Raw genomic sequence first — 20,644 nt, forward strand, 5'->3', positions numbered from 1 at the left:
TTTCTGGAATTGGGTTGTACAATCCCCCGCACAATCCCGTGTGTGTGTGTGTGTGTGTGTGTGTGTGTGTGTGTGTTTCATTGTGAGACACCTCTCTGCTCTCCTCCGCTGCAGAGACATACCACACCCAGATTAGTCTCAGGGGGTTTTCATCAAAGTTCTTAATGGTGGTCTCATTCCACTACAGATGCACATTGTTTACGTTGCCATGGTGGCAGCACTGTCAATCACTCTGCTATTGGACACGTCCTTGTAGCTCAGAGCAGACAGAGATAGTAATGAACTCTAAACCCCCAGTCAGCTGGAGATCACAGGTTTTATACCCAGTGATGCCTCACCCATCTGAGACTGGGAGCCCTACAGGAGCACAGATCAGACTCACCATCTCTGAGTGAGTGGGTCAGGCCCTTCCCTCCTTATACTTGGTTACTTGGATTTAACCAGATGAACAATGTATTATTCTCCTAATATAACATATATCCATATTGAACCACAGCTTCGTGAATTAAACACTTTGTGCTCGGTTTTAAACTCAAAGTCATGATGTACATGTGATGTTAGAGCACTATGAGGGGAATGGGGAGTGATGTGAGACATGGACAGCTAAAAGGTCCTCCTGGACGCTAAAGAAAGGAACTGTGGGGCTCCCCTAAACGAGGAGTGAGTTACGTCACTCTTGACATGCGACTAGAAAGCGGAACGCCAAAGTAAAAACACATTTTCAGTCGGACCCTTTTAGGCGGTGGACTGAGTTTCCCTCGTTGATGGAAAGTTCTTCCCTGCTGTGGTCTAAGATTATATAAAGACACAAGCACAGAGAAAATAAAGGTGAGTGCAGTGTTTTGTCAAAGCTGTCTGTCTAAACATGCTACATTAATTCGGATGTGTATAACGTTAGTTTGCCAACGGAAAGATCCCATCAGTCTGGTATTCCGGTAAAGTTGGTTTCATATTCAGAATTCTTTCTTCAATAGCTCTCAAACGGGGTGTGGAATTGAGTTAATATTTGCAGAGTATTGTTTTTGGGAACCGAGACAAGCAGCTACAACTCTGTTCATGTCAGAAATGTTTGCCTTTTGAAAGCCACAAAATATATTGTTTTCTATGGGCTGCCGCCATCTCCGCGAGAGCTAAGGGACCGTCTACAAACTACACTACACAGTGAAAACGAAGGTGACGAACCACGTGTAGCAGATATGAAATTATATTTTTGTTTATTTATTTTATATAAATCTGCATCAGGTAAAATTGTTTATGATTTACGACATTTGGTTCGTATTTTATTTTGTGTGTGTTTTGAAGTGGAAAAAAAATCTGCGCTGTCTCTAAGAAAAAGGTACATGATTCAGACTTGCGCTCTCTCCTTCAGTCTGCAATAAGAGCTGAAGGGAGAGGTGTGTAGAGCGAAGTTGAGTAGTATAAAAAGTATGAAGCATGTGGTAAATATTCATAGAAAGCTAATAACCTTGGTTAGTTTGTTAAAAGTATAATGCACAATTCAGAAGTATCTCTGTGGTTGTAAAAGTGTGTTTTGTCGAGTGTTTTGAGCTCGTTTGCGTGTTATGTGTAGATTCAGCACCGTGTATTCATTGAGACACTGAGAATGTTTCCTGTGTTCTCTCAGGAGTTTCTAGTGCCTTCTCACAGACAACAATGAACTGTTTCCTTTAACAACACGGGTGTGCTATTTTATTGTCTGTTTTTCGTTTTTGTACCGCAAGGGATAGTGTCGGAGACAAAATGTCGCCTCTCCATGTAGTTTTGGTTGTAGAAAATGGCAGATGCCTTCCTGGCATAATTATTCTGTAGTTCTGAAGAGTATTTAATACTTTCTCAGTTTAGCTCATTAACACTTGTGTACTGTTTAGAATTGGTGTTGTGTTTTGATTTTCAATTTAAAGGTCTTAAAATTGAAGATATGTGAATAATACTACTGCCCATTGTCATTATATTCAAAGCTTTATAATTTGGTAATTGGTATTTTAAATACATTATGTATTGTCATTTATTGTTTAATTAAACTTCTCTTGAAAGCAATTCATTATGTTACAATGTATCTTCAGTCTGCAATAAGAGCTGAAAGGAGAGGAGTTTCTAGTGCCTTCCCACAGACAACAATGAACTGTTTTCTTTTACAACACAGAAATAAATGAAGGAGGCGACTGGTCCGGCTCCTGACTGATTTGATATTATACACAACGCAGAGGTGGTTCTGTGGGGCTAGCAGATTGACACCGGTTACACACGCATATGACACAACGTATCGCTTACGTTAGTCAATTTAACCATTACTTACTTAACCATTGCTGGCCCATGGCGATGCGTGTTTTAGAATAAATTTCAGCTGAATTTGAATGTTTAATGAAATTACTTCAGAACGACATGTAGATGTAGTGGGCTGTTTGAATGAAGTAATGAAGGGTAGGCAATAATTTGAGTAGCTTTTTTAAACAGTCCTTTTAAATGTTTTTATTGACCAACTGTCAATATTTGGCAGAATATTTCTGTAATTATATACACACAAATCAACATCGATAGTTTCAGTCCAAAAAAATTACTTTCAATGTAAAAATTAAGTAAATTGTCTGACTTCACTCGAGAGGGATATAACGTGTGCCAGGTGTGTACTTGCAGTAGGTGTATGTGAAAGGTTGGTGTATCCACAGGATACATTTAAAGAAAACCGGAGCAGAGGCTACCTTATTTAATGCATAAGATCAGATGTGTTGCTACTTGTTTTGGACAATGTCCTAGATCCACAATGGCCCTTAACAGACACACTTGCTTTATGCTCACAGTTTGTTATTTTGAAATCCAAAAAAAGACGAGTATGTCAGAGTACTCCTGCAGTCTCAGCCTTGTTTATCACACAGCACACAAAACCAATGGACATCTTTTGCAGGGACAATAATATTAAGGCAATCCAAATGAAACCAGCGCTGATATCTTTCACATTGTATCTAAGAAACAAACACAGCAAATGCTCTAAACAAGGAAGAAAACAAACAGATTAAAGAAAATCTGGACTACATTAAAACAATAGGTGAAGTGTTGCTACTGACAGCCACACAGATACGGAGCTATATTAGGGTCAAAAGTTTTGTTCATTTGTATTCAAAATTAAAATACGTGTAGGATAATCAAGGATCCGAAACTGAAAAAAAAAGATCTGAAAGTGTAAATAAGATCTGTGACTGAAAAAAAGATATGAAACTTAAAAAAAAAAATAAGATTTGAATCTGAAAACATAAAATCTGCAGTTGAAAAAATAAGACTTCAAATATCAAAATATATAGGAAAGTGAAAATATAAAATAAATAATTTATTTAAAAAAATAAATAAAATAAAAATTCTATTTAAATTGGAAAAAAGATCATCCTACACTTTTATACATTTTGGATGCACTGTTGTTTTTTCAAAGTTCAATCTCAAGGTTTGAACTTTCAGTTTCAGATTTGTTTTTCAAATGAATAAACTTTTGACCCTAATGTAGCTCCATACACAGAACATTGCACAAGGGGGACACAATGAGTCGACAGATTCAGATAATACAGAGACTTATGGCAATTCTAGAAATAATAACTAAGCATGACAAAACTGTGAAAAAAAGGTTGACTTGTATTCATAATGTGAAATATATAAGCAAAACAACTCAGAATGAGGTATTGAGTTGTTTGACAGATGTGGTTCGAACAAAAATTGTAGAAGAAGTGATATATATATATATATATGAACAGATATCTTTAGTGCTCGGGTACTATTTCAAAGGAGCTGTCCATAAGAGTTTCCTCCAATTTGAATCTGCTGATCGATTAGATGCAGCAGGGATTACTGACAAAATTATACACATTTTAGAAAGATATGATCTGCAATACAGAGACAACCTAGTAGGCCAACCATACGATGGTGCTTCCGTCATGAGTGGGAAGTACTCGGGTGTCCAGGCATGAATTAAAGAGCAAACAAAGCATGCCTTTTACGTACACTGCACTGCACACTGTCTTAATTTAGTTTTAGTGGACACGGTCAAAACTGTTCCTGAGGTAGAGCAGTTTTGTATGTCTTCACATCTGGGTCACATGTGCATCAAAAATGGCTCAGTGTAAAAAAACGAAGTGTATGGAGGTGTGGCCAGGGAGCTCCAGAGATTAACTGATACTCGTTGGGCATGTCGGTATAAGGCTTTACATGACATTATTGATAGACTGCCTGCCATTAAGCGAGTCCTTCATGAGATAGCCCAAGATCACAGTGGTGACAGATCTGTTGAGTCACGAGGTCTGTTTCCACACAACAATGATTTACAATTCATAGTTTATCTTGTTACATTCTACAAAGTGGTTGGAGAAACAAAACTGTCAAATTTGCTACAGTCTCCATCACTTCCCAAAAGGCTGTTGATTTAGTCGAAGCCTTAGTTCAGACTTTGAATGACTACAGAGATAAATCCTTTTTTGTTAATATGTGGAATGAAGTGCTGAGTACTGCTGAGCAATGTGATACTGCAATACAGCCAACTACAAAACGACAAATAAATCTAAGCTCCCCACTTGCTGGACACTGTGTGCTCACTACTGTAGGTCAGAAAAGATCAGATTCAGAACTAGATAAAGAGAGTTTTCGTACAGCCTTTTTCTACCCTGTTCTAGATCAGATGCTCACTGAGGTTAACAGGCGGTTCTCCAGCAGAAACTGTGACATAATGAATGGCGTCCAAACCCTAATCACCCAAAATGATGCATTTCTCAGAGAGGACGCTTTGTTGTCATTTGCTAAAATCTATGAGTCAAACATTGGAGACTTAAGCCATGAATTACATCAGTTCAGGAGAATTTTACAAAGGAGTGGTTTGCCAAGACCCTCTAGTGTTGTAGAGTTGGCATAATTCATTGAACTTTATAAAGAAGTTTTTTTGAGCTGTTTAAACTGTGCAAAGTAGCTGTTTCAATCCCAGTTCGCACAGCTTCTTGTCAGCAAAGCTTTTCTGCACTAAAGCTGGTAAAAACCTACCCTAGGTCACCTATGGCTGATGAGAGACTGCTCTCCTGGACTCAACACTCAGTACACCCAAATTGTTCAAAGGCCTTAAATTTGGATGAATGTATGGATCTGTGAAAGAAAGTATTAAAAATGTAGAATTCTACATTTTCTCATGTTTCATACGAACATATCAACAAATTCACAGTTCAAGACTGCAACAATGTTATTTATTCATTTCAGTCTTTTCAACATTTTCAAATTCTTAAATCAACTGATTCTAGAATGCATTTCTACTGAAAACTACATAAATAAAATTCTGAATTACATCAGTACGTCGACTTTTTTCCTTTTAATTCCTGCAATGAAGACTGTTATAGGCCCCTCTAACATTGCCACTGGCCCCAGCCTTGCCCCTCTACTTTTAATGATCTGGAACTGCCACTGAATTGTTTCCTCTCGTCATTGTTCTTATGGTTATTTTGTATTTGACATAATTTTAAGTCATTTAGATTAGTTTTAGTTTGTTACTTCATAGTTTACTGTTCCATGCTCTTTCTGATTAAGGATAAATACTTTGTTCATTATATTTTTTTCACTTAAAACTGATTAATGCCTTTTGTGTTTGTGTTGAATTAAACTTTCTTTAGAGCCAGTCACTGCCCTCCATTTCTTACAAGATATTTTTAGTAGTTAAAAATATAATAAGGACAGCTGCAGCGTAAAGAGAGTTTGCAGCACAGCGCAGTGATACAGTGGTTGTAAATAAAAACATGCTGCTATCATGAATTATCAGAACGATTAGAACACTCCTCAACCAATCAGAGTGCGTGACCAGAACTATTATAATATAATATGACTAATATAATACATAATGTGCTGTGAAACATCTTTATTTGATTGCAGGTGAAATTAGTCTTCCACCTTAAATAATGCTGTTGTTAAACTCCTATTAAGGTGGAATGAAAAGTTATAGGAGGCTTTTTTTTTTTTGTTAAAGACAAATTACAGCAATTTGTGTAAAGGTTTAAATAAACCCTGAATTTTTCTGTCAGTAAACACCAGCTTTAATGTTCGTGTTGCTCACAGAGCTTTCACTGAAAACACAACTTCAATGTTGGGCTCTATGTTAACTAATGTACTGTGAGAAATTATATACAGCTGTGTTTAATTGCACAAAATCTGTAAATTAATTTACACAAAGATTACACAGTTCAAACACAAATGCAGTTAAAGGAACATTATGTAGTATGTCTTTATTAAAATGAGTTTCTAAATGATTGAGTAGAATGAGCTGAAACAGACTTGAGGACACAAGTAACTTACTGCACTGTAACTTCCTTCATGTGATGCTGTGTTTGTTAGTGATAAGTTTTGTTGATGAAAGGGTTATAACCAGGTTTTTGACAGTTACTGAGCAGTGAACCAGAGTTGCTGTGTGGATGAAATGGCTAGAATTACACTTTTGGAGTTTGAGTGTTGGAGTTTTTCTGTTGAGTGCTGTGGTTATAACGGCTAGAGTACCTCCAAAGGTCCAGTGAGTACTATGAGAGATTTCTGGGTTTTATCATGTAGTCAACATCATTTTATTCGATTACACACATTCCAGTTCATTTTTCAAAAGTGGCTGGATAGCATCTGTTTTTAGTGACTGTGGTAAAGTGCCTCACAGAGGCAAACTATTTATTATTTGCTACAAAGTTAAAATTTGTCTTAAATGCAGATGGGGGTGTGTCAATGTGATAGTCTCACGTTGCCAGAGTGTCTATGGAGAGTCTGGTACCATTTGCTAGTTACCATGACATATAGAAGGAGGCAGAGAGCCAATCAGAATATTAGTGTAATTAAAGTATCAGACTCTCCATCCAAATGTGGGAGGAGCGTCTGTGACTGAGACTAACATATTGATGACTTATTGATGCCAAACTCTTTTCTCTAGACCATTTTGGACAACTGTACATAACTGTGACATTGAACATTTGTTATTTCTAGGTGGTTTTGGTATGAACATATTTTCATAGCTTGACTGTGTGATGTTTAAAGTCAGTCTAATGTTTTTGATTTTTACTAAAAGCATGAGCCAATTCATAACATTTCTCTGGGTTTGGGGGGAGTTTGTCAGTTCCTGTAAAGTGTGAGTATTGTTGATGTTCCTGTTAATAATTTTGGTCAAGTACATCTATCTAGTGCTGCAAAACTGCAGAGGTCATAATGGATTTGAAGCTTAGCTTCTGTCCATTTCCATTCAGCTCACCTACATTTTTTTTCTCCACTGTGCTTTTACCAACACCCATGATTTTCAGGTTAAACTTATCCAAGAGTTCATCAACTGACTCTACAGTCATTACTCTGAAAGGCAGCTCTCTCATTCGGCAGCGTTTTAACCAACAAATAACCACATTAGTGCATTCAAGACAATCTTCAGAGTCAACGCACATCATAACACAATAAACCACATATAAAACACTGGATTCACACACTCACAAATAAAAATACTGACACAATAAACCCCTATAAAATATTAGTTTCACACAATTAAGCCCTAATAAATACTGCCTGTCTTTATAATTAAATCATACAGATGTACTGAAGATGACAGAGTACTTTCACATACAATTAAATAATCCATTTTAAGATTAATTTCACATTAGGCAAATACTCCACATCCTTCACAAATCAGAATTATTTGCAAATTAATGTGTGAAATATTTGCCAATACACAGAAGTTCTGATGTGATACTGCAATACGTACAGTGACAGCAAACAGACAGTTAAAGTGAACTATTTGCCACTTTGTTTCAAAAATATTAAATTAAATAGATGCAATTCTGATGCAAGTCGCTTAGAAATATAATCGTAACTAGAGCCGCTGGCGGCTATCTGCGGATTCAAGCACTAACTGGCTTAATATGGCAGTCAAGTCAAATCTGACAACTCCTGTACTATGAATTGATCGGGAGAGGATGTATTGACATTTGTGGCTATGACAAAATTGTTAAGACATTGAGCCAAGTAGGTATGTGCAGTGTCAGATTATTTGTAATAGGTGCTTGTGTTTGTGACGTGTGTTCTACAGTGTTACACTGCGCTGTGTGTGTTTTCTCTCTCTCTCTCTCCCTATCTCTGTAAAATTATAGGTTCTGCAATCTGTTCCTGTCCGTGTGTTTGTTCACCCGTCTAGAGTTCATTCCTGATTCCAGTTCGTGTATTTGTTCGTCGTCCTGAGTCCTGTCCACCATCCAGTCCATGTCTTGTCTGTCACCGTTTCGTCTACGTCATCTCGGCGGGAATCATAAATACGTCTGTGTGTATGCCGTTAGTCAGCTTTTTGTGCTCTGTGATTTGTGTTGTGTATATTAAATTCTGTCTGTTTGCCTGGTTTTGACTTTGTTACATTCCTACTTCGACTACGAGTTTGTTTTTGCCCCTTTCTTGAATACTGACGTTAGATCTGTTGTAAAATATTGTAACACTGTGTATATATTTCACCAGAGTAGGGTTGGCTGCCGTTTGTTCTGGGAGTGGGTTTTGTGTGTGTGTTTTGTGTATAGATGGGGAGTACGGCAAGGTATTTTCTTTTGTTTCCTTTTGTTTCACTTAGAGAAGTTAGAGCTGTTTGTGGGTCAGTTAGGAGGGGTGTTTGTTTGTTATTTTTGTCGGCATAAGGCCATCCTGAAGTTCACTGGTGTTTGGGTCATTGTAAATATCACATCTACAATATATATATATATTATATTCATTATCCATTCTGTGGTTCTGTTTGTGTCCTTTTGTTTCACCATTTACATCTCTGTTACAGTTATTCCCTTCTCATACATTAATTCCAACACACACCTCATTCTGTTACGGCTCAACCCTAGACTGGGTAGTAACAACCGTCTCTGAGGTGTGTTTGTTTGTGTGTGATGTCAGAGGGCCTTAGTGTAATGTATGTAATTTGTGAGCAGTGATTTTAAAATCGGACAGACTCCTTCAGAATAGTAATATTGTATATTACTATATACATTATATACTATAAACTTGTATATTACAGGTGCTGATCATAAAATTAGAATATCGTGAAAAAGTTGATTTCAGTAATTCCATTCAAAGAGTTAAACTTGTATATTATACTCATTTATTACACACAGACTGATATGTCTCAAGTGTTTATTTCTTTTAATTTGATGATTATAACTAATCAGGAAATACCTTTTTCTTATGTTTTGTTTTATTCTGATGTACTGAGTGAAGGTAAATGGCCACTTGAAGAGGTATAGGTGACTTTATAATTTTTAATTATGATAAATATTCATATTCATATGTTATGACCATTGACGTGTGCAGGTGAAAAGGATCTTAACCTCCATATAGATCAACAAAACAATATTTAGTTTTGTAGTTCTATCTGGTGGTGAAAGAATTTACTACTGTAGCATAGTGTTGCTAAGCAGTTATAGTCTTTCAGGTTAGAAATGCACATACAGAACTATTTAAGGGAGTACTACTCTATGGATATTTTCCTAACACGGACATCAATCAATAAAATGTTGAACTTTCATCACTGTGGCTTACAGGCCCCTGCCATTAATAGAGACCCAGCATGAATTCTAGAAATCACAAATGCACCTATAATTCAAAAACGCTTTCCCCAAAAATTCCAAAACTGCACATGCTTGATCAGTATGAGGATCAGATGACATGATTAAATTGTGGTGCCACTGCAATCCTAGATTGTGCTATAACACAAAGCCCATTTAATCGGTTATTGTCCAATTGTAGCGCCCCCTTTTGGTGGATTGGAGTCATATTGTATATGCTTCTTCATAATAAGGTCATACAAAGGTTTTTCAAATTTGGTCTTGATTGGGCTTAATTTGTTTGATTACAACTGAAAGAATGTTTAAAGCGCCACACACTTCGATTAATTGATATATTACAAAAGTTTGTCCAAATGTTGAACTTTTTTTTGATAATTATTGACCTACAGACTGCAGATTCTAACAAGGTTAATTGTTTGGGAATAGAGCGAAATTCCACAGACTAGTTAGAAAAGATTCAATTTTAAACAACTGGCGATTGAGAAAACACAATGCATTTTTTTGACAACACTTGCAACTACAAAGTTGAGGCCCTCTGCAGAGTATACAGAGAAGTAAACTGTGTGATGATACGCTTAATTTTCTCTGAGATATATCATATTTTCTTGATATAGCGCCCCCTAGTGGCTATCATTATGAAACTTTTTATGCACTTAGGGAGTGCCACCAAGGACATATCATTCAAATACCATGATGATTGGACCTTGTTAAGGTTGTCAAACAGCTGCTGACATCTGATAGGCCGATGACGATCACAATTTTGCCCGAATCGAATTGTCCTTAATTTTCCACTTATAGCTTTGCCCACAGAAGCAGCATGCCAAACGGCGGTCCGATCTGCCATGCGGATACTGAGATATACAATTGTAGCTTTTACAGCGCCCCTTATATGAATATTGGCTCCTCCTTTGACATGCTACCTCGGAATCATATCTGGAAGTAGAATATGAAATTTGAACACATTTGAGTAAAGTATGAAACTGTTATAAATGTGTATGTAAAACATACAAAGCCAAAGAGGTTCATTTGCATATGGCAGCCATATTGAATCGAAATTTCAACTTTTTTTTGATAAGTATTAACAATCAGACTCCTGCGATCATTTTGACACCAAATTCAAGAGAATTGGACAAAAAACCCTGGACTAGTTCGCAAAAGTAGGTTTTGCAAGTTAGCGCGAAAATAATGTGGGAAAATTGAAATTTTGACTAACCCGTTTTTGATTTGTCAGGACCCAAGGAATCAGGGGGGAAAAGATTTTGTCTCTATGCCTCACGGTGTAGGAGATATGAACCTAAACGTGTTTCACTTCACTATAGCGCCTCCATTAGGCCAATCAGTATAATTTTTGTTGTCCTCAGAGATGCACACAAACTACATCTACCCTCCAAGTGGGGAGTCTGTACGACCTACGGTCTCTTCCGCACAATGACTTTTACAAGAGAAAAAGAATAATAAGAAAAACCGTAACAAAAACAATAGGGTTCTACGCACTGAGTGCTTGAACCCTAGTAATAATAATAATAATAATAATAATAAGAAGAAAAAACCAGACAATCACTATAGGGTCCCCACACTACGCTAGGACCCTACCTTAACAAATACAATAGGGTTCTACGTACTGCGTGTTTGAACCCTAATAAAAACTGATCATAATAACACTAGCCGATGCTAGTGTTAATCAATGGGAAATATTCATGAGTTTATTTACATGTCAGGGACTGGGGGAAAAATCTACAACGCTGAAGTTGGCTTCTTATTCGGATTTTCTGTTCCACCTTAAATGGTGCAGTAATTGCATTCTCTCACCAATAGATGTCAACATACGAACATACCATACCCTGGAAATACTACACGTTTGGCTTATTTTTGTTGACGTTCTCTCTATAGATGAAGCAAGCCCAAAAAGTCAATTACACGTTAGAAACAACTCAAAAACTTAATCCATGACTACCAATAATTGTAAGTAACTTTACTGAAAATTTAAAACCAAAATCCCCTATAATTCACAGACCTGGCAACTTGTACATGGTGTGAAGATGTGCTGTGTAACTCAACTACGTTTTGACTAGTCAGAATAATGAAAATTATCTACCATCACATTCTGCTTACTCAGAATTATTATTTAAGATATCAGAAGTACAAAATGTGAATAGGTTCAAGACATCTGTAATTTATTTGAAGATATTTTAAAAGGAACTTTGCGGGGTAAAAAGCACAGCTTATATTCACAGCTTTATAACTCATGAATGCCCAAAGGCATCTGTTTGCTCCACAGTTAGAAACCGCAGATCCTATTGTTTCTAAAAATAGCGCTCTGATCACGGTGCTGTGAAGCCTCTGGAAGGTGCACCTTCCAAATCTATGTTTAATTCTCCTCTCATAACTGATTCTTCTGCTTAAAGACATTAACGACGGTGTTTACATTCAGTTTCGTTTTGAGTCATATGATGTCACAGCAAGGAGACGGTGGACCACTGTAGTTCCACTGAGGGCAAAGTTGGAGGTCCACTAGTGTTTTACACAGCGTTTTCTGGGCGGACCGCTGCTGATTAAACAGAATTTTAGACAAAAAGCCACATTTTAGCACTTTTCCATTCACAGTCCAGTTTACATTTTTCTCCTTCATTAGGTTCTTTTTGTTATTCTTTATTAATAAGATTAGTAAATAATTTAAACCCAGCACAGTGTCAACATTTTTATCATTTAATCATTTTATATCAGTCTTATACTCATTATTATATCTCTCACAGTTGTTGGTAATATTTGTATTAGTGTGTTTTCCAGAATAAAAGTCTCTGTGAATGTAAAATCTGTTGGAGGAGATTATAAATGAGTTATACCCTGTACAGGACAGTAATCTGAGTGGTCCGATGGTGGACCAGCAGTGGTCTACAGTCAGTGGTGTGCCAGCCTTTTTATACCAGTGGACCGATATATGCTCGCTGTCTTGGTTAAAGCAAAAACATACTCCCATTATTTATTTATAGTGTTTCAAAGTTTTTGTAGGTCTCACATCAAATAATATTGCATTAGATCACCAAATATAAACTAAAAAGATTAAATAATTCTTCATTGTGTGTATTCTAATTTAACAAGTATTCCCAGTAAACAATTAGCCGTTGATTCAACGTTGAAATAACGTAATGACTGCCGTCTAATCGACGTTCTCTTAAGGTTGAAAATGAAAGTTGAAAAGACGTCCAAACACAGACGCTGAAAAGACGACTATTAGACGTATTTTGGACGTCCATTGACGTTATTAATTGGTCCCGAAATACATTACTTGTATAAAACGCGTTTTGGACGTCCATTGACGTTATCGATTGGTCACCACTTAACTAACTTATTAAGATGGATTTTGGATGTCCGTTGACGTTTAAAATATGTCCTTGACGAACAGACTACTTTTAGACCTATTTTGAACGTCCAGGGACGATCCTTGTTTACTGGGTTATTTCATCATATTTTTAAAAGATGATTATAATAATTGTTACTATTATAAGCATCTGAGTAAATATCCAGTGTACCAAAGCAGTTTTTATTTGTTGTGATGTCCATATTGACCCTGAACTAACTTCCTGAAAGTCTGGGCCTGCTGTGACTGTCAGAGCTTCATCAGTCAAACATCCCAGAGCTTAGAATATCAAGAAAAATAGGTCCGTCTGACGTCACTCGTTTATTTAGTCACAGTAATATGCCACGTAATAAATTATCATTAAAAATGCTTACGTTTTTAACTAACCCGTTAGTATACACCCCAGATTAGCAACGTGTGCAGAATCTGAGGTGGGAATATGTTTTGAAGGCTGTACATTGAGAAATATGTAAAAAAAAAACTGCAGGCGCTTGGTAAAATTTTGGTCAAAACATGAGCAAAATTCAACAGCAAACTCGACTTGCCATAATCCATGGTCCGCCATTGCTGTAAATATGGGACGGAGTGAACGGAGTTGACGCAGCTTGTTTTCTATCTATCTCTCTCTCTGTGTACGAACAAATATGTTGTTGAGATACCTCTGAGCAGAATTTTGTTCCCCTCTTCCTCTTCCTCGGAGTCTTTAGAATAGGTCTCTATACTCTCTTCAGTCCCAGGGTCAAAATAATCAGAATTTGTAACAGCGCTTAATGACGTACACAATCATAAGTCGACAAACTATTAACATCATATCACTAACGGCTGGCTACGTTATAAACTACAGCGACTTAAACTAGTAGTCTACAGTAACTTATGTAACAATGATAACAATAAACAACATAAAACTACCTAGATTTGTGTACACCGCCCTTGGTGGAGCTCACAATTCGAGAAGTCTTTCGTTGAAGCCTGAGAAAGCGATAACAGTGGGACACCCACACCCCGATCCGCTCCGCCCCGCCCTGTCCGAGAAGCCTCTCGCTGCAGCCTGTAGGAAGGTGGAGTTGAACATCCAACCCCGTCCACATCCAACCCCGTCCTCTCACCACGTCAGAAGCCACGCCCGTGCCCAGTGACTTTACTGTGTCCCAAATGGTGCTCTAGTCACTGTATAGTACACTATTTTAAGGCTGTGTCCGAAATCGTTCTCTACCCTCGTGAATTCGAACACAGATCACGCTCGCGCCCAAAAAACTCTCAAACAGAATTTTTAACGGAAAAAGTAACAGCGCACGTTATGTCGGTGAGTGTTACGTGCAGGTATAGCACGTATTTTTTTTTCTTTCTTCACTATAGGTGCTGGCTGTACCAATCAGGAGGTGCCGTAATCTGCACTGCACCAATCCGGAGTGACTGCTGTGTATGAGGAGGCGGGTCTTGGAACATAAAAAGGCCAATTGGGAAGGAGCTCGGTGTGGAGGAGCACTATAGTTTGATCGAGACTTTGTATGACGGTTGTGATTAATAGGATCTGTGTTTTCATATGTTTTTTTTTTTCCTGTGATGTTTTCTCGGTGTGCTCCCCACCACTCTCTCTCTCTCTCTCTCTCTCTCTCTCTCTCTGTGTATGTTACAGCCATGTGAAGAGTGGACAGGCAAGCTCTGGGGATATGTGTATATATATATATAATGTTTAGGTTCAGTAGGTAAGGGCTGGGTGCCACCTGTGTGTTTCTGTTAGGTTTAGTTTTGGGCCAGGTAGATTACTTGTTTTGTTATTTTCTTTTCTTTGGCACCATCCAATGTCCACCTTTTGCTGTTAACGTTTTCCACAACTGTGTTTAACAATATAAGCTGTTCACATGTATCCAATGCTATTATATTGTTTTGTCATTTACTTCTATCTATATGTATTTGGATCATACTTCACTATCTTCCCGTAACTAAGTAAACCGGTGTTTTCCTTATACTCATTTATTGCTGCTGTGTTTTTCCTTGTGCTCGTCATACACGGGTTACAATATAAGTGTTGCCTCCTCATTATCCCTAGCTATTTCACCTTAAGGAGTGTAACATATTTGGGGGCTTGTCCGGGATATTCAGTTATCCAGGATTGCCTTGTGACTTTGTATATGGTCATTGTTGTCTTTGTTTAGTAGGTTTGCCAGAGTGTTGTGTTCCACTGTGGGGTACTGTGTTGTAGTTTAGGAGTATAGGTAGGAGGCTACTTCTAGATTTCACTTGGACCATTTTGTAGCCAGGCCGAGTTTGGATGTGTTGCGGTTGTGCAAAAAGGATGAGTTGATTAAAGTTGCTGCCCACTTCAATCTGTCAGGCCTAGGGGCAGACACCACTGCTGAGCCAGCCTTGCTTCCTGAGGAGGATACGTCAACTGTCCAGGACACTGAGGAGACTGGGCATCATGAGGAGGAGGTGGAGGGACAGGAGCCGGGTGTTTTGGGGAACTACACACGCCGGCTAGGACAACAGTTGCTGAGTCTGAGGTAAGAGCTACTCTGCCTCGCTATGAGCCGTTCTCTCCCACCTCTTCTCACACTCTTCTCTCTCCCTGAGTACAGTGGACAGTTGTGTGGAAGTACGTTTAGCACGTCTCCAATTAGAAGCAAAAGAGAAGGCTGAAGCTCGCAGGTCTGAGTATGATTTTAAACTGGCTGTGTGTAAAATGGAGTTAGAGTGTGAGAGGGAAATTAAGTTGCGTGAACTAGAACTGAGAAGAAAGGAGTTTGTCTCAGTTCAGAGATCCCAACAACCAGATTCTCTTCCACACCCTGCTTAGTGTCACTGCTGGACTGCGAATGGTCCACCAACCAAAAGCATCCTTGTACCAGTGTAACGCACACTAACACACCACCACCACATCGTTGTCACTGCAGCGCTGAGAATGATCCACCACCACATCACACCTACCCTGTGGGGGTAATATGTGAGTCCTGACCATGGACAAACAAGGTGAATGGGAGATAAAGTATGCAGAGAAACAGATGGACCATTGTCTGTAACTGTATAACTACAATGTGATATAATGTAGAAGTACCTAATGAAGTGGTCAGTGAGTACATTGAAGACAGTATATATTCCTTTTTAAATTCAAATACTTACAAGAATGACTTAAAATTTTAAATTTACAACTAAAGCACCCAAACTTACTAAACACTGAAACTTGTGATTTGTCCATACAATCCTAATAATATCTGTGGGGGGGGAAACCTGCAGGACTTACATTACATATGACACAGAAATACAGAAAAAACCTGAACTACACTGGATGATATACTAAAGTTTGCAAAATATTGAATCTTATTTCACATTCAATAAACATGTTCAACTGTGAGAAGCTCAAGTAAATATCTGAAAAACAAATGTAAAGTCTACTCACAGAGAGAATTGAATACTCGCTTCAGCGTAATTGGAAGGAATCATTCCTCCTTCATTTTAAATACAAATGCTTCAAGGAATGTAAGAGTTTTTTTAAGTCCTTTAGGGTACTCCACCCCAAACACAAAGTAAGTGCTGAAGAGTACACCAAGGGCAAGCGAGACATCTGTACAGTCTTTCACCATGATCACCTTGTCCATGGTGGGTTTCACCAAACTGTACTGCAAGGGAACTCCCTCTTTACAGCCACTTAAAATAATCTGTGGTGTGACGATCTCTAATGTGTCTGACTATTGACAGAAACAGAAAATGACCTGGTCACATTAAATAAATATATCCAAATGTTACATTTGACTTTTTAAAAGAATCTTACTTCCTCAGCTGTGAAGAGAAGTGAGGAATCCTCACTGAACAGAGACGGAAGGCACAGGATGGCTGCCTCTAACTGCAGACCTATAATCAATTAAAAATGTTTTAAATCAAGGAGTGCCACTCCCAAGTCATTTTCAAGACACAAACTGAACCACACGATACTAATAAATTATTGTGGTCTAAAACCAGGTGTTTGTTTCATTGTCCAACCTCTGTATTTATATATTCACAAAATATAAGGAAAGCAAACTCTATTATTTTTTTAGTTTTTGTGGAAAAACAAGACTCATTCAATCAAAAGGTCCCAGTTGGTGGAGAAATGTGATGAAGGTGGTGTTAATGCATTAGACTTTGAAGCCATGGTCGGTACATTTAGGGTTAATTGGCTAAAAACAGTTATTATGCAGCAAAATTCAGTGTGGTTTCATATTCCTGGGTCCATTTTTAAGAAACTGGGAGGATCTGAGTTCTTTATGAAGTGTGACTATGAAATTAGTGAGATTCCAGTTAAACTCACACTTCCATAAACACATTCTTCTTTTCTGGAAAATGATATTCAAACATCACTTCTCTCCTCGTGAAGACACTTTATGGAATAATAGGGTGATCACAGTCAGTAAGAAGTCGTTATTTAAAAAAGAGTGGGATGATAAAGGTCTCATTTCTGTAAAGGATCTTTTAGATTGTGATGGAGATGTTTTAAATGTTTCATCCTTTGTGAAAGAATGTGATATAAACTGTAGTTATAAAGGTTTTAAAAAGGTGTGTAAAGCGATCCCTTTAGCATTGATTCAGTTCATTAAAAATATCATTGTACATTCAAAGGTGACTGTTTCACTGCCCACATTAAAAGTGAATAAATATAATTGAGTTGACTCCAAGTGAAATAATGAGATCATCAGTGATGGTGTGAGACACAAGGTTTATTCTGAATTCAATAGAGAATTTTTAAAGAAACGTCCTAACACAGTTTACAAAGCCACAGTGACTTTTCCTCAATCAACATCTATTAAACGGCCCATATCTCCTGAGGTAAAGGAGACCCATTTCACAATAATAAATATATGATATGATCCTGGAGCTGTGTTTCTTGAAAACAGATTTAATGGCAGAAAAGGAACCTCTGGAACATTTGCTTGTTTCATTAGAAATTGGATTAATCTCAAACCTAATATTCCTTCCTTTGATGTTGATGCTATTTTATTTTTTTTATGGAAAACTTGAGTTCAGTGTTCTCTGACTCTATAAATGTAATCATACTCTTAGGAAAATACCTAAAAAAGTAAATAAATGAATAAATCTCTGCTGCTCTGCAGATGTCTGTGGATTAGACCAAAGTGAGCTGAAGTCCTCTGAGCAGCTTCTCTGTGATATGATTGTTTCAGCTAAAGACATTTTTGCAAATAATCTCACTCCCAGCAGCTCTGAATTCACTTGGATTCAATGCTTTATTCTCTTCAAAACAACTAAGGACCATGTACAGAAAATGCCACATTTACCTCTGTTCCCTGTAGAGGGCGAATTTACCCAGTTTCTCACTGAACATCAACAATGTTTATCAATTTTGAAATAAACCTTTCTGTATTTTTAAACAGATCTAACAGGAACCGTGTTGTGTTTCAGTTGAGGTCAGCAGTGGTCAGTCACCAGAGGAACAGCAGCTAAAACTGCTGCAGGAGAAATGATGGTGAGTAAAGTCTAAATTCAAGTGTTGAGTAGAACTTTAAACATTCAACTCTGAAACAAAGTACTGTCTAGAACAGGCCGGATGTTTAAACTGTAATGAGGAAAATGGGGTTGGGTTCTAATTAAATGAACTGTCTGTAAATAATTTTTTAATCGCTGTTTCACAGGAAATTCCTTTAACTGAATTCATCTAGAAGAGAACTTTGTTCTGGACGGAGACACAGTGGTCCAGGAGGAGGAGAGAATGATGGACTTATTCACTGCTGGGGGAAAAAAACAAGATTATTCTCTGTAAATAAAAGGTTAGATTTTGTTGCTGCTGCTCATCAAAACTGGTCTTCAAAAGTCAGTGATTGTTGAGGTGCATGAGGGGATTATTGTTTTTCCCTTCCTTTAGCAGTGGAAAATGCTCTAATAAGTAAAAGCTTGAATGAAAGTAGACCTCTCATCGTGGACAGGGCATTGGACAGAGGGGTCATTGATGATGATAGAAGGCTATTTTCACCACAGAGATCTGGAGTATTTATTTTAAAAACCCTCTCTACAGATCGCCTCCGTCCTGAGACTAAAGTGATCCTAAGTTCAAGATGGTTGTGGATGTAGCACTAAGTTTTAAGATGAAGATGAATCAGTGTCACTTTTAAAGTGACTACACCTCCTCTATCTGAGCTGCAGAGTAGTTCTGCTTCCTGTGGAATTCCAAAAGAAGATATCAGTGAACATTTTGTGAATTCTTTGTGCTGACCCCAGGTTAAAGGTCATATTCTCTTATTATTATGTGGCACATATTCAACAGAGAACACATTTTAAAAAGCAGTCCATCATCTTTCTTCAGGTTAAAAAATGGTGGTTACATTAACACCAGAGCAATTTGACTCTTCATCTCCTGTCATACAGTAAATTAACTGTAGAAAATGAGAATGCTGCTTTGTGTTAAGTTTGTACAGTTTATCTGAGAATATTTTTAATAGCAAATGAACCAAATGTTTTCCATATTTTATAAAGCTGGAGTATTATGGGGAATATTATATTTATTAAGGACCTTTTTTGTATATTTATGGACAATGTTATTTTTAATAAATAAATTTAAATAAATACAATGTGAAAACTATCATCTGTCCTTATCCACTCTTCTTTCCTTCCTGATTTACTGCACTGTAGATGGTTAGAGGTTCATGTCGATGAATTTATTCCAACAATCTCCTTTATAACTACAGTGACCAATGATTGTAGACACTGATTAACGGCCTTCATTTCAGAAAAAATACTGGACAAATCAGTCTCCTGCAATAAATCTCAACATTTGGATGAAGATTTGATGGCGTTCAGCCACAAACCCTTGAGAACTGAGGTTGTGATTAGTTCTTCCACTGCATCTCATCACTAACGTACAGTACTTTGTAGAAACTTGTAGTAAACACTGACTCAAAGGAACATCAGCGTTCATTAAAGTCCATCTGCAGCTGTCTCTGAGCGTAAAGCTGTTGTTAACACCAGCTACATAAAGTACACTTTCAAAAGGGTTTATGGACTAAGTGCAGCTTTGAGAGGACAGGTAGTCCTGTGTTTAATTACTGCTGTGTTTTCTGAATATGAAACGCTGACTCAAATCTATCATAAGAAAGAGTTTGTACTTGAAGCCAAACAACCATAGCCCAGTCGAGGGCTTTACCAGTCAAACGAGATACAACCATATTCAGAGCATGGAAGGGAGTTATTAAAATATAAAGAGCATTGTAACAGAAACCCCCTGCATTTATCCATAGATCCATAGTATTTCTCCGGTTTACTGACGCTAGAAGGAGATGATGGACGAGAGGAAGGAAGAACATCAGCGGAGGCTGATGATGGTTCGAGTAAAGGAGTGGGCTGTAGCTGATTCTCAGAAATCACCGCCACTTGCTCTTCTTCTTGCCTCAGTAGAGTCACAGACTGCGGCAACTCCTGCAATATAGAGTTATGTTGTCCTAACAACTGTCCTTGGCTACTAATAGCAGTTGTTAAATCACCAGAACCTGCCGTCTGCATTTTAATGGAGAAGAATTCTGTCAGGATATGCAAACAGAATAGACGCTCACAGGTTTTCAGCAGGAACAGGTTTACTTTACGGAAGTACAATTATGTCCAAAACACACTGTAAGAAGAATGCAGTCAAAAACAAAGGGGAAGTCTAGAGAATACTAAATGAAAAGGTAGAGGTCAGCGGTCCGAATCCAAAAGACAGGGTCAGGAGAAGAATGGGTCATACACAGGATAGCTTTTACAAACAAGATAA

At 37.7% G+C, this 20,644-nt stretch overlaps 1 protein-coding gene and 1 long non-coding RNA gene across 2 annotated transcripts in view; one reads left to right on the top strand and one right to left on the bottom strand.

Annotated features, from left to right (window-relative positions):
* Positions 1-13,880, bottom strand: part of LOC136695674 (butyrophilin subfamily 1 member A1-like) — a 34,216-nt gene extending 20,336 nt beyond the window's left edge. The window contains exon 1 of the mRNA XM_066669896.1: positions 13,825-13,880. The gene's annotated coding sequence lies outside the window, so the exon portion shown is untranslated. The remainder of the gene's footprint in view (positions 1-13,824) is intronic.
* On the top strand, positions 730-19,403 carry LOC136695675 (uncharacterized). The gene is made up of 4 exons (XR_010802329.1): positions 730-828; positions 15,251-15,419; positions 18,279-18,370; positions 18,537-19,403. It is a non-coding gene; the product is annotated as an uncharacterized lncRNA (long non-coding RNA).
* Positions 19,404-20,644: the final 1,241 nt, after the last annotated feature.

This window comes from Hoplias malabaricus, chromosome 4 (genome assembly GCF_029633855.1).
Source record: "Hoplias malabaricus isolate fHopMal1 chromosome 4, fHopMal1.hap1, whole genome shotgun sequence".
NCBI classification, from domain to species: Eukaryota; Metazoa; Chordata; class Actinopteri; order Characiformes; family Erythrinidae; genus Hoplias; species Hoplias malabaricus.